The following is a 14,821-nucleotide window of genomic DNA, read 5'->3' as shown; positions in this document are numbered from 1 at the left end:
CATCCATAATGAGCACTGCACATACACATGCCTGGTCAAGGCATAAAGATCTTGGCTATGCACTCCCTCATGCCTCTCACCTTCTGGTTATGTCTTCACCTCTGTGCAGACCACGTGAGTGGGTGACACCAGGATTTCAGCAAGAAAAAACATGAAAATGAATTCTGGGTAATCCACACCATTTTCAGGAAGCAGATGAGGCTGCTCAGAAAGCTGTGCTGTCTCCCTGCTTGTTTCCAGGCTTCAGCTGTGACCTCTGAAGTGGCTTGACTCCACTGCTGCCCCTTGGGAGGTGTGACGGCTCCTTCAAGACACTGGCAGCTGAGACTACATCAGATGCATGACTCAGCTTGAAGAAGGGGGACTACTTGGTGAGCTGGTTAATGAGGATATTAGGCCAACTGGAATGTGGAAAACTGTTTCAAAATGTAATGGCTGTCATTGTTGAAAAAGGCATATATTTTTAAGAAAGCTAACTAAAACAGCCAGGCTGGTTAGGCTAGAAATTGTCCTGAGATGTACTTTTAAATCAGTGGAGTGAGGACATCTCAAAACCAGGCTCAGAAAATTTCTTGGGTTGTGTACCAGAATATTGGGCCATATATATTTTATAAAAGAATAACGGTCAGAGTAGTTTTCTATTCTAGATAGTCTACTTGGGAAACCCCTTCCATCCCCTCACTATTACAGATCTATTTTGTATTGTATACTTACTGATGTTTCCTTAACCTTCTTCTCATTTGAAAAGGTCTCAACTCTGGGGTATTTCCACCCATTCCCTTAACACAGAGGCTAATACATCTCATTGTCAAAGGTTTTTTTTGTTTTCCTGTTATTTTTGTATTTTGCAATTTCTTCTGATTAAACTCCCCATGCATCACACTCCAGAGTTCCTAGCCTGCCTCAATGTTTACAGCTTTCCAAATATTTGTAGTTTGTAATCATGCTCCCTTTGACTGGATGTTAGCCAAGCTTAGATGTATTCCACTTCACAAACCTATCCCTCTTCTTCTCTGATAATTGGTAATGTGCCCGTCTTTTTTTTTTTTTTTTTTTTTTTTTTTGCTCTCTGCACATGGGCAGACCTGATGTCTTCTGCTGTCTAAACCGTCTCCATCTATGAATTCTCTGACTGCCACCTTCTTCCCACTGGAGTCTGTGCTGCTGTCCCCAGTCAAGCAGCTAATGTGCTTGTAGGCTCACCTGGCTGAAAGGTCTTCCTTGAGCAGCTAAAAGACCCTTCATCCCTTCAGCTCTGAATAGACTTCCATATTCTTCTTTGCTTGGAGCACTTTCTTTCTCATGAACTGAAAAGCCTCCCTCAGATGTCTCCACCAACAGACCACTAGGAAGGTTTTCCCAAACTATTGTTGTGAACTTGCTGCACTTATTCCACCAGCTCATCTCGCCCAACTGTACAGTGTTTGTTTTGGCCCTGTTCTGTGTCCTGGCCAGGCTGAAAGCTGCTTCAGGCAGAAAATACATATCCACGGAGCACCCAGCAGTATGTTGCTGCTTATTACTAGATAATCATGAGGAATGTTGCCAAAAAAAAGTGCCTATATATTTTTGATTTTCTTTATGATGAAGGTGTCATTCTTCTCAGCTGGAAACTTGAAAACTGCTCTGCAGAAAATGGATACAGTGTTCTTAAAACAGCCACAGGCACTTGGGCTAAATGTTTGCCATGGTCCTTTTAGACTTCAAATCAGTCCTAAGAGGATGTGAAAGACAAGTTTTAAGTTTTAGACATGTCTTTCATTCAGTTCTGTCATATATTTTTGCAAAATTGCCAGTTTGTATCACCAAACCAGCCATGGAGACCTCTTGACCACCTGAGACATGAGCGCAGGACTGCCAGGAGTGATACAGGGCTTCAAAGACCACCTTCTGCACCCTTCTGGAGAAGAGCTGGAGGACTTGTGAGGCTCTCCAGTACATCTGCAACAGCACTGACCACTGAAATGGTCAATTTTTAAAATAATGTTCCTTTTCCCTTGTGGGTTGGGGAGGGATATGTTCACTTGCATTACTGTAGTCAAAATACAAGGGGAAGGAAGAAAAGGGGAAAGTAAAAATATTCATTTGTTTTATGGTTTGAAAATCACCCCATGCTGTCTAGTTCCCAGAAACACTAGTCTGGTATATCAATATATTTCAGTTTCCTGGGATGAGAATGGCATTCAGATGACCCAGCCATGAGTCGGATCCTATTGTGCTGAATATGGTAAATACAGATCATGAGTAACAGATGTTGCTTTGAAGTGCTCATATCTTTAAATATACAAGACTAATAAATGCTGGAAGAGGCTGTATTTTCTACCAAGACTAGCTGAACATTCTCCATTTCATCTCTTTCTTCTAGGAAGGAGGGTAAGACTGTTTTTTTCTTCTAACGTGCTCTGAGGATAAATCCAGGAAACGTGTAGAAGGTGCTTGGATATTGCAATGGGCCTATATCCTGACACAGATAGACAGCTCACAGCCTGGCTCCCCAAGGGACTGCTGTTTCCCTGAATGACTACTGGTTGCAACTATGGAAAAGTTTTAAGTGGCTCTGTATGGTTGTGAGCAAGTTGTAAACCTCCTACCACATGTTTCCAAGGAAAAGACAGAAAATTAGGACTACAGCAAGTGGCACACAGCCTTTGAAGCAGAGCAGGACTTGATTGTCAAAACAGGTGTGAAAATAAAGGTTGTTACCTTGGCTATTCCTGGAAGGTTAAAGTGGAGGAGGTGGCAGGAAAGGGGGCATACAATCAAGGATGCATGGAAATGATACAGCTATTATCAGTTGGGCTTGGAAAGGGGAAGGAAAAATAGGAGAAGGAGGCCAAAATCAAGAAGAAAAGAAGAAAAAGAGTTATGAAGTGCTGTCAGAGGGGGTAGCAAAGGGTCATGGCACTGGCGCCCTTATTAACAATTTATGGAAGGGGATGTAAGTAGACCTTTAAGACGTTCTTGCAAGGATTACTTGGTGCTAAGTGTTAGACCTGATTTGATGATGGTGACATGAGATCAGATCTGAGGCGTCAGTAAACAGCGAGCCAACCAGAGGATCAAAACACAGGCTGACAATGTGAAGGCAGCAGTCAAGGAGGTTGACTTAGCTCAACCTACCCTCCCCCTTGGTGAAGGGAATTGCATGTGGTCAGGGGATGCCAGCGAGGTTTCAATACCTGGGGAAATCCAAACAGGTTATTTTCCTGTATAGGCATGGAAAGTGAAAGATGGATCTGAGGGATATGGGGAAGGAAACAGCAACTGGATATCAAGAGGATAATAGAAAGAGAGGTGAAAGTGGAAGAAAAGGACCCCATAGACCCTAGGAAATTTAGAGGTTCAAGAGAACCATAAAAGGCTTAAAAAAGAAGGTGAGGTCAGGTTGAATTCAAAGTACTGAGCCCAAAGTAGATGCTGGAGAGCAACTGTGATGTACAATTCAGTAGGAGGAGGTAGGTTAGCACATCTGGGCTGAAGTAACAGCTGAAGCTGCCTGCGCTGAGGAGACATTAGAGTTTGTAAATGTTATACTTAATTTCTCTTTCTACACTTACCACTTTAGTATATTTTCAGCTAACATTTCATTGCAATTTCCACAAACATTTCATGTCACGACTTCATTACAATGTAGACTGCACACTGAACAGCTGTAAAATAGCTTTGCCAATGCTGGTAATTTGCACTGGGAATGTAATATCCAGTTTCAATCACTGATGAGTGCTATGCAAAATGAGCTAACCAGCATTTTTCATTTCTTTAACCACTTACCTCAAAAATTAACTGTATTGCAATGCTAAATGTATAGTATATAATAAATCATTCCAGACTGTATAAAAGCATCAGACAATACATCTCTGTTGTTTTGTCATGAGCTGTATAAAATGCTGGCTTAGCACTCTGTAAACGGCTTTGTTCACTGTTGTTATTTTAATTGTATACCAAAAACCAGTAAAGTTTCATGCATACAGTGTGTGCCTCCTGCTATGAGCCAAATCCAATATGCTCTCCTTTTCCTGCTAGATGCAGATCACAGTGAAAGGTTTTAGCATAGCAGTCTATGAGGTGGAAAGCCAGTCGCTACTTCAACATTTGTGATGTTCCATTGTAACTACTGGAATAGCTCTTGAGCTGAGACACAGTAGGTGCTCCGTGCTCCTAGTTACTGTTGCATTTCCATTTCCCTACGTTGGATAAAAGCTGAGACTTTGATTTGTGGTTCAGTCATCTAATTCTCAAAAATGTCTGAAGGGCTTTACTGTAATTATAATTATGTTACAGAGAACCATTGGGGTCTAGCATGCCTTTTTTCTTCAATTTTGGCATAATACAATATAAAAGTAGAGAAATTGGAAGAGGTAGTACAGCTTTATTTAGTCAGAATACCTGGCAAAACGTAATTAGTTGACTGATGATAAGGTTTCCAAAGTACCCAAAGTAGCTTAGGCTCTCAAATCTGAGATTTGCAATGGGTTTTGTGTCCCTCCTCAGACGTTCCAGAAATCCTTCCCTGGTGCTTTGTTTAACAAAGCTATGTTCGTTTGGAAGGACTTGAAGCTGAGTGTGCAGCCCTGGGGGTGACCCACCCTCCAGCAAAGGCAGACATCATGGGGTAAAATGCCACCATACAAAATGTTCACTGTTAAAGGAAAAATAGTTCACCAAAGCACTTTTCAAAATGGTGATTGATAGCTTTATGTCCCCATGGTGGGGCTTGGGGTGGTCTTGAAAAGAAAAGGAGATGGACAGCAATTTAGATTTGGGATTTTGAGTACCTTTGAGTATGAAGTCTACAGTCTTGGTCTGACACCTGCATGTTGATGTGCAAATGTGATCTTCTCTCCCTAAGCAAGCTCTCCCACACAGATGGATATGGCTCTTGGACTTCAACATGCCCATGCATTTTCTAACCTATTCTGTGGGCCTGCTGGGGCCTCTCATGGCCTTCAGGGGAGTAGCAGCCAACAAGTCTCTGGGCAGCCACCTATTTCAAGGCTACTGAGCATCTGTAGGGAGAAGCACTCTTGCAGACTGTGAAGGTGCTAATGAGTTTCCTGAACACAAATATAATATGAGACACTAAGGAAGGTCTGGGTGCTTGTAGCATTGTCTGACTGCCAAGTGATCTGGGCAGGGTTGTGGTTCATTGTGAACTGTATGGAGAATTGACAGGTCTCCAGAGAAGAAGTGTTCTCATACACCTGATGGGCCTCACATGGTTTATCCAATCAGCCTTATAATTAGGCTCCTGGAGACTCTCAGGCTTAGTTCCCTGCACTGCCTATAGAAAGAGGTGACTTGAACATTTTCTCGGAGTGCTATAGTTTGCTTGACTGTCAAAGTAAGTACAGGAGTGCATGCCGGACTTAACCTGCAAACACTTCATGTCTCCGCTTTGACCCTCCCTCATGTTACACAGCGACTGACTCAGCTCCTGCAACTCCTCCTGTCACTTAGCTCAGGCTTTGAGATCCAGAAACCATGGCTCCAGTGACAGCTGGACACCCTGACTGACCAGTTCCTATAGGGAAAGTTGCTCACAGAGCTGTGAGTGTGCAAGGCAACAGGCATTTTTCTCTTCAGCAAGAAAAACAAAAAATGTGTTTTAAAAAATACAAGAACTGGTAAGTGAATTTGAAAGCCATGTGTTACTGGTGGCAGCATGCCCAGGCTGGACCACTGGAGCAGGGCCTCTCTGGCTGGGCTCCTGCAGAGCAGAGGACAGGGTGGGCTGCCAGGCTGGGACCAAACCCACTGCCACGGCCATGCCGACAGCCCCGCATCCTATGCCAAGGGGCGCCAAGACAAAAGCTGCTGCTTTCTCGTCCTGCATGGCCACTGCGCTCCTCCTATGGTGGGGTTCATCTTGGTGCATGAACCTGTGGGGTTGGGATTTGTGCAGGCAGTGACCTGCCGAGCATCCCTGTATGCCCCCTGCCCGCCCCTGTACCCCCTCTCCCCGCAGCCATGGAGGAAGGGCTGGGCACCCTCAGGCACCAGTCAGGGCTTCCCTCAGATACCAGCAGAAGAGTGTGCGTGTGCATGCGTGCACCCATGTGTGTAGTTTCCATGCCCCTAATGCTCCCTGGTAAAGTCTCCCCAGGATCTTGTCATTCATACACGAGTGCCCTGTAGTACTGAGTGATCTGCAGTGTCTTTCCAAGTTGTTTATAACCGGCTTTTTGAGGGCTGTGTTTTGCGACACAGGTCATATTCAGTCTCTTTGCTGTCCTCCCTCATTTCTTTCTTCCTGGGCTACAGCTGGGTGGATAGCAAAAGCTGAAGGCACAGGACATTTTTGGATGCCCTCTGTATTTCAGATGCTCCCTGAAATTTCTGTTTGAAGGTCTGGGCCTGTGCTTCTTTCCCTGGTCTGGAGTAGGCTGTGGTGCTGAGCCTGGTCCCCCCAGAGCAGCTGAAGGAGAGACAGAAGTGTGGGAGAGTGGGAGATGAAGACAGCATGGTCTGGAAAGGTACTGCAGACTGTGCTGTCCCTGCTCTGCTGCCCCAGTCCCAGGCTTTACACTGCTGTTGTACCACACAGCAGGTACAATCCTGCTGCACCTTCTGGGGACAGCCTGCACACTTCCTGTCCCCTCAGCAGGTCTCTGTGGTGTGGGTGACAGTGTGCTCACCCCAGGGACAAGAGCAAGAGGCTCCCAGCCCAGTGCTCACCGCCTCCTGCAGTGCTGGACGGGCCTCACGCAGCCCTTGTTGAATGTCACACTGTCCTAGTTGGCCTGGGTCACAGTCCTGCTCACAAAAACTAGCTCTGGTTTGTCTCCTCAAGCTGCTGCAATACCAAGGGACCCAGGAGACCCTGCACCTCCAGCTCTTCCCTGCAGGCACATCAGCCTCAGAGATGTCCTACTCCCCCGGCAGCCAAGCGCTGGCAGCAGAACAACCAGAGCTGCTCTCCTCAAACACGTCAGGACATATTCACTGGTCAAGGCATATTCCTATTTCCCCCAAAAGATGGCACTAGGATTCACCAAAAGTGAACCACTCGGCACCCTGAATATTTTTTACATCTGTGAAAAATGACACCAGGGCCCTTCACTGTGGTGCCCATGCCTCACTCCTCATAACTGAGGGCATGGAGCCCTCCAGAACAGGCAGCCACCGCCTCCCCAGGGCAGACCCTGACAAGTCTCTAGGCTGTGAGCAACAACAGCAGAGTGAAAAACGAGTTGCCACCTGCTGAGAGTACATGGCAGGAGGGGCTGTCTTTTGATAGGATGAGAATATTCCCCCTCACATATATCCTGTGGTTTATTTCTAAGGCTATGAGAAAAACAAATATGCAATATTGGAATTAATCCTCTTGTATGCTGACATTATCTGCTGTAGCAAAATTGACATCATTAGGATTTTTACTGAGAAGTTAATTATTTTTTCATTTGAGCAATGCAGCCTGTAAACCTGTGAATAGAGAGTCTGGTAATTTAGGCCACGTTTTTTTGGATGCAAATGTTTCTACATAATGATAATTATAGAAATATTTTCATGATTAAAAGAATAAAAGTAATGAAAATAACTTTTGGTGAGATTATTTTTCCTTGCAATTTTTATAACATATTGAAGAAAGCTTTTTATCTGTCAGTGAAGCAATAGTTTTTTGCTTGGAAAACAATCCCCATTCCAAGATAATGGACTTTTTGTATTCATTAAGGTCTCTAATAGAGCTATCACCTGAATAGCTGGGGTTTTTCTTTTCATTAAAGAAAATTATAGAATCATAGCTCTACAGATGAAAATAAGTTAAAGCGTGCAGATAAAGGGTTTCAAAAGACAACAGAACTCCAAGGCTGAAGGTGCTGCCCCAGTACGTTTAAAAATGAAGGGAGTGCCTTGTCAAAGTGACTCACCTTCCTGGGCAGCTCAGCAGCCTCCGAGGACTACTGGGTCCCACAATTGCCCAAGCAAAGAGTATTCATTAGCAATAGCAAGTTCAGCAGTGACACTTCTTGCAGGAGGGTCTTTTGTTTTGCAAATGCTGGTGTCTCCTGAAAGATAGATGTCGGATTCCCACGTGCTTCCAATTTTTTTGGACCAGAGGTTAGCACACAGTCATTCCTACTGCTAACAACCAGAAAGATGCTTTTTTCCCCTGCATGTTACTACCACTACAGTGTGATTAAAAACATAAGTGTGAAAGGCAGTCTGAAGACTGTACCTACCTCTGAGCTGAAAAGCACAGACAGACCTGGGGAAGGTGAGGTCCTTGCAATGCAGATATTCTTCTAAGTACATAGGCCTGGAGGTATCTGTTGTGCACATTACTGTCCCTGAGCATCATCCTATTTTAGCAGTGTGAACTGAATGTCCCGCCTATTGCATTGCCCACTCCTTTTGTTGTGCTTAGCAGCACACTTCTGCTACTCGTGCCTTTGGGTAGGAAGCTGGTTTTTCAGTGGTCTGCAAATTGCCATGCACTGTTACAGCACATCTACTAAGGAAATAGTAAAGTGGTAACACAGCCTCAGAGGAGAAGACTGCTCTGGGCTGGCTTCATCCACAGCCCTTCTGGAGGGCAGCAGTTTGCTGCCTTTTGTAAACTCAGGAGACTCCGGACAGCAAAAAAACCCTAAAAAACAACAAGCAACAACAAAAAAGGGCTTTACAAAGCAGACCCTGACTGTGGAAATGCATTGTGTAAAGAGTATATATTTAAAATGCTTTGGAACAAAACGCGTGGGCATGGGGGAACTGAGTGTTTTAAAATGTCCTGACACTAGATGGTGCGGTGGGTTAGAGTAATCTCCTCTTTGCCGGAGGCCCTCTTTGGAGCATGTTTCAGACCAGTCCTGGGGTTTGGCAGGACCGTGCATGTTTGTCAGCCTTCGCTCAAGAGGCACCAGGGTCTGATGGAGCCCTGTGGTTTCGGGTCAGGACGCAGAGAGGTGCTCAGCTGTTTGCATCTGTGCCAGCCCACTCCGACTCCAGTTCCTCTTCTCTTTCACTCTCTCTCATTAACAGCATCATTGCCCAGAATTTACAGAAAAAGTAAAGCTAATTACCAAAATTAATCATCCCCGAGAGGACAGAAGCTAACCATTAGTGCCGAAATAGGCACTGGATTGAGCCTAGCTCTGCTGCTGCAGGGACTGTTTCCCCGCACATACTGACACAGGTGGGGCGGGCTGTGGGTGCAGAAGTCAGCATGTGTGCATCGCTGCACCAGGGCATCGGCAACTTCATCTGGCAAGTGCTGAGCTGCCATGGGGAGCCGTGGGCGCCTGCCATGCTCACTGATGTCAACAGCAGCAAATAGGATTCGGTGCTTTGAGGATGGCTTGGCACCTTGCAGGCAGAAGGCTTTCATGTGGTTTCTTGGGTGTAACTGAAAGCAGCTTTTGGCCCAAGGGAACAAATATTTTTTGCCTTCATATATGCCCTGATTTTTGTAATCATGCTGTTAAATATGTCTTCTGGAGAGTGCTAATTAGCAGAGGATATATTTTAGTTAGTTCTTCAGAAGCCGTTGAGTATGGTTGTTCAAGGCATGATTTTTTCCTCTTCTGAATAGATGATTTTCTTTTCATCAGCACACATGCCAGCAGCATACTGGGGGTCAGAACAATGACTTCTGAGGGATTTCTTTCATGACACCATGGATTAGGCACATTACATCCTACTGACCTATGTTGAACTCTGTGGTCTTCAGGCACTTCAGCAGTTTTGGTCACTTTCCCACCACCCCATAAAATATTCTGAGTGCAATTTAAACTTGTCCTAGTATTTGATACTTACCTACTTATTAGACCCCTCTTCAGTTATATGCATTAGTGGTCAAAACTGAGGCATTGTGAGAGAGCAAAAGGTGCTTCCAGTTGAGGCATTGCTTTACAACTCATGAAGAACTGAAAAGGAAGTAAATGTGACACATTATAATAATTGAGTAAGGCTGTCAACACAAACCATTATAACTGTTGTTCCTTAAATGTCTCTTTCTGTGGTCCATGCGATGTAAACCTGAGCTTAGCTTCCCAGAAGAATAGTTTCTTTAAGCACATGAAAGAGGTTTCAAAGCTTGAGCTTTTAAAGCCTATGGAAAAATAGACATTGAAATGATGCAGGAAAATAATAAGCTTGGGGAGGGAAAGAGGTATAAGATAATGATCGCAATAAAATGGTTACAGGCATGATTTCACCATCAGGAATGCTGCAGCGGGAATCTGAGATTGTTTTATCATTCATCAAGAGGGACAAAACCTAAACAGTTGGCTCAGGAATATTTTTTATGAACAAACAAGGCAAGTTCAGTTTGCTGTGACTCCTGGATTCAGTTCTGAGGTGGACAGAGACCAGTTGTTTATCTTGCCTGACCTCCTTCATTAGCAGAACCCACAGGATTTCATCCAGCCACTCCTGCAATGAACTTGACACTAGGAGAACAGGTTCATAGTTTTTCATTAATATGCAGGCAGAACTACAAGAATTCTGTCACTTCCATCAGTTTTAGCACAAATGTGTGTTTCTGCCAGACATTCAGCCACTACTCTGTTTGTTGCTCTTTAGTTCCTTTATTTGTTTACTGTCTATAGCAAATATTATGTTCTCCCCTGTATAAGTGCCCACACGTCAGTCAGGGAATAAGAAACAATCCCACATCCCTGAGGTGACTCACACACCTCGTGGATACTGAATCATCATTAAGATGAGGTGAACATGTGGTGTGCAAAGCGGAGGCTGGAACATTTTCAGCCAAAACATTCAGAAAATACTGGTACGCATTAAGGAATTCACAGGAGGGGTAAAGGAGCAGCTTGTGAATGATTATTTACAACCCAAAGGGCTAAACTAACACTTCCCAAATGCTTCTGGCTGTCGCCCCCATTACAGACCATTCATTTTGTGTGACCCTAAAACCACAGAGAAATACAGCAAATTCAGCTGAACTTTGTCTAGCTCTAGTCCACAACCCCTCCTCAGCAGTCTCCACTCCAAGTCTGGGCACTATTGACCTAAGCTATTATTTGCTTAGTACTTTGAGCACTAATAATGCAGTGGTACACTGTCATACACCATGTACCATCAAAAACTCCCTTTTTGTACTGAAAATAAAGCTCTGCTGTCCCTGTCATCCCCAGGAGAGGGTTGGAATTAGTGCTACCCAGCTCCCCAGAAGATGCTGCCGAGCTGTGATGGGCCTTCTCCTTCAGAGTTTCCACAAACATCCAGGTTAAGGAGGAGCAAGGATGTTCATCAATAGCTCTCAGGCAAACTCATCCCCTGTCTGGGCATGGTGCAGGTGGAAGACATGTGTGTCTGATCATCGTGGTACCAAGCAAAGCCAGCTTCTCGCCAGGGTCTGAGTGTGTGAGCCTGGAGGCAGCATCACGTTGAGACAATGGCCGGGCCCCCAGCAGCACTGAACACAGGCAAAGCTTGATTGTGGCAGCACAGCATGGCACAACGTGGGCACAGCACAGGGGATTTTGAAACTCCATTCTTGAGCGACCTGGCCAAGGCTATACTAGAAGCACACTGAAATTGTAGGAACTGAGTCACAGATCCCAGCACAAGTATTCGTGATGGATGCTTTTATAGGTTAAAAGCAAATTCTCTTCAAGAGGTGCATTTTTTTTCTCCATATGAAGGTGATTTGGGGGAACTGTTTTGTGCAGAGTTGAAGCATGACGTTTTGTTGTTGCTTGAACTGAGAAGTTCATGTGTTAAACACAGTTCCAGAGCTGTACCTGATTGTGTCCAGGTTAATAGACAAGCTTTTGTCAAGGACATTGTGCAAACACATTTCTACAAGACATTATTGTCTGGACACATGAGCAAATATTTGCCTAAAAAGTGTAATTGACTATTGTTCAAGAACTGCCACCTGCCCCTTGGTTTTATGTCATTCTTGTAGAAGGGACTATGCTTTACAGCATTGCCTTCAGCCAGCATTTCCATGGGAGCCAACTCTTGACCAACAATTAAGTAAACATTCAGCTTGCTGTTATTTTTTTTTTTTTTCCGCCAAGGCTGCATAGCGCTTTTATAATAAAGGAAGTGTTACAAAGAAAAGGAGAAAAGGCAACCAGCCATGATTCAGCAATAGCGCTACAGGGAAATGATATACATGGGGAATGGTAGTCTAACATGAGGGACACACTGGAGTAGTCATGGACAAGAACAAGCAGCAACACAAAGGACAAGCTCATCTGTGTTGTCAAGTTTATTGTATCAGCTGAAGCTATGAGAAGTGATGACAGTCACGATGCCAGGGGATGGATGGACAAAAGAAGACTGTGCAGCTGTCTTGTAATATGTGATGCATGACATGCCAGGCGGTTTGAGCAGGAGCTCTGCAACCTCCTTTTGCATCTCCAGTAAAGCTGCCCCAGACTGCAAATAAATGACTTCAGAGATAAACACTTGCCCACCTGCCGTAATCTTAAAGATATATTTATACAGAGAGATATTTTTGAAAGCTACACACTATTTCAAACTGGAAAACCAAATATTTCTGTTTGAGAATCTTGAAGTTAAATATTTTTTTGGTTAACCATTGTCTTCTCAGTCCTTTCTGGTTGAAGTAGTTCAACGAATTTGATGGGAAATCACCAAAATATTTGGCCAATTAAAATATATATTTTTCTGATTTAAACCCTTTTGTTAAAAATGGTTTAATTGAGTTCCACTCATGAAAACCTTATGGCTGTCCAAACTGGTTGTTTTTTTTTTTGTATTTATATCACCTTTCTTTCAAATTTCTTCTCCCAAAAACAAGTGATGTTATTTCCAGGCTAAGCTGTGTCACAGGTTTTGTGGAGGTAGTGACTGGCTAGAAATATGTAATTGCACTAGGTGCATTCCCTTTTAGTTTGCTCAGTGTAATAAAACATTTTGCCACCAGTTAGCAGAAATTAGTATTTCTTTTCACATCTATCAGATTTCCCTACTCACTGGTCCCCATGACCCTGGCTGTTGCAATTCTGCTGGCCTCAGAGCTCAGCAGATGAGTTTCTTCGACCCCTCCTTTGTCTCTTCCCCTCAGACCCCCACTACCTGCTGAAATGGTCCCATCTTTTCAGAACTTCATCAGAATTGTCCTAATCTTGACCCTTATGTTCCCACTTGTACTTGTCTCGTTGCAGAAAATATGGCCCATGGAATCCCTGCTCTGTTAAGACCTGACTGAACCACTGAAATAGCTTGACTTTGCCCTCTACTCTTTCTTCTGTACTGTCACTGCAACCCCCCCAGCTACCACAGCTCTTCAGAGACATAGTTCATGCATGGTATTATGTACATGAGGATTTGTGGCATCTCTGTGCTCATCATCCCTATCCTTGCTCATAAGATATGATTGTCAGGTGAGGGACAGCCGGCCTTACCTGAAGATGACAAGAGTTGAGTGGTGGGACACGCACAGTGATCTGAGGCCCTTAACTACCATCATCCTTTTGATCTGTAACTGTACTTGTGTTATGGTAACCATCGATGCTGTTGACAAGAAGAGTAAAATAATGTTACCAAAACTTCCCCAAAATAGCCTCCTCTCTCTCCATCACTTGAGAAGCCCTTTTTCAACACCAGCTGTCAACTGCCCACAGCAGGAAATGCTTCCTCCGGTGTGTTTTCCTCCTGAGGGACTGTTAGCTCTGAAACATGCCATTGTGCAGAGTATGGATTCAATACACAAAAGGCTAAAAACTGCACAGCATCCTGTCCTTGCTATTCATAAAGTGGAGTCCTTCTCTCACTCTGCGACACAGTGAGGGGCCAAAGAGAAAACCACAGGTGCCTAACCCAGTAACGCCGTTGTCATAGCAGAGTCACATCCCTGAAAGCTGAGTCCTATACCAAAGGTGAGCACACTGAAAACAGAGCAACAGTTAGAGAGCTGACATGCCATCACTGCCCGGAAAGAGAGGGAAATGAGACACTGAACTATTTCCTTGCACAAGGACTGCATGATCTGCTAAGCTGAAGGGAGGAGAGGTGCTGATGAGTTACAGTGATTTCTACCAGCAGATTGTCACCATTACCTTGCCTACCTTCTGCAAAAAATATTCACACTTGTCCTTTGCTGTGCAAGTGGCTTTACTGGCATAGTGCTCTAGGTTTCATATGGCAATAGCCTTGACAATGTCTCTGCTGTCCAACCCATTTGGAGAAGGGAGCTGAGGTGAATGAAAGTGAGCCACAACAAATTGCCATTGACCCATCAAGAGTGTGAAGGCAGTAAATGCCAAGAAATGCCCTCTTGCTGCTTACATTTAGTCACCGATGAGGCTGCACTGGTCCATAGCACGCTGTGCCCTCTCTTGAGCCAAGGAAAATCCAACAGTGTCTTTCCCGCCAGCTCAGGATCCAGGGGAGACATGTGCAAAGGTTTCACTGGTGAAAGAGGAAGTCATTTCTTGATGCATGCCAAGGTTATAATGGGGGGGATTTGCGCAACTGGGAAAAACCTAGACTTTTCTTCATCTTTCTTGAGGAAATTGAGAAGCTCAGTTGCCAAATATCTGTTGGGAGAATCAAGAGGAAGCAGAGGTGTTTATTCGCTGAAGGAAATGGGAGGGCTCAGCGGCTGCAGCAGTGACATTATCTGAGCGCAGGGCATGCACAGGGCCATGCTGGGACTCTCATCCTGTTGCCTTGCTGGAGCAGGAAGCTATCATCCCTGAGCTCTATGTCCTGCCAGTGCCCATGTTACACTGAGCCTCAGGGGAGACAGGAGCCCTGTGAGTTTTTTTATTTTAACCTCTGCTTCAAAGACCACGTGTTTTTCTGTATGTGTGTTTATGTAAGACTTGCTTCTCATCCATGCCCTCCACAGCCCTCTTATTTGGCTTTTCCTGTTGACTGAAGG

This window comes from Strix uralensis, chromosome 2 (assembly GCF_047716275.1).
Source record: "Strix uralensis isolate ZFMK-TIS-50842 chromosome 2, bStrUra1, whole genome shotgun sequence".
In the NCBI taxonomy this organism is placed as follows: Eukaryota; Metazoa; Chordata; class Aves; order Strigiformes; family Strigidae; genus Strix; species Strix uralensis.
Note: the sequence above shows the minus strand (reverse complement) of the source record.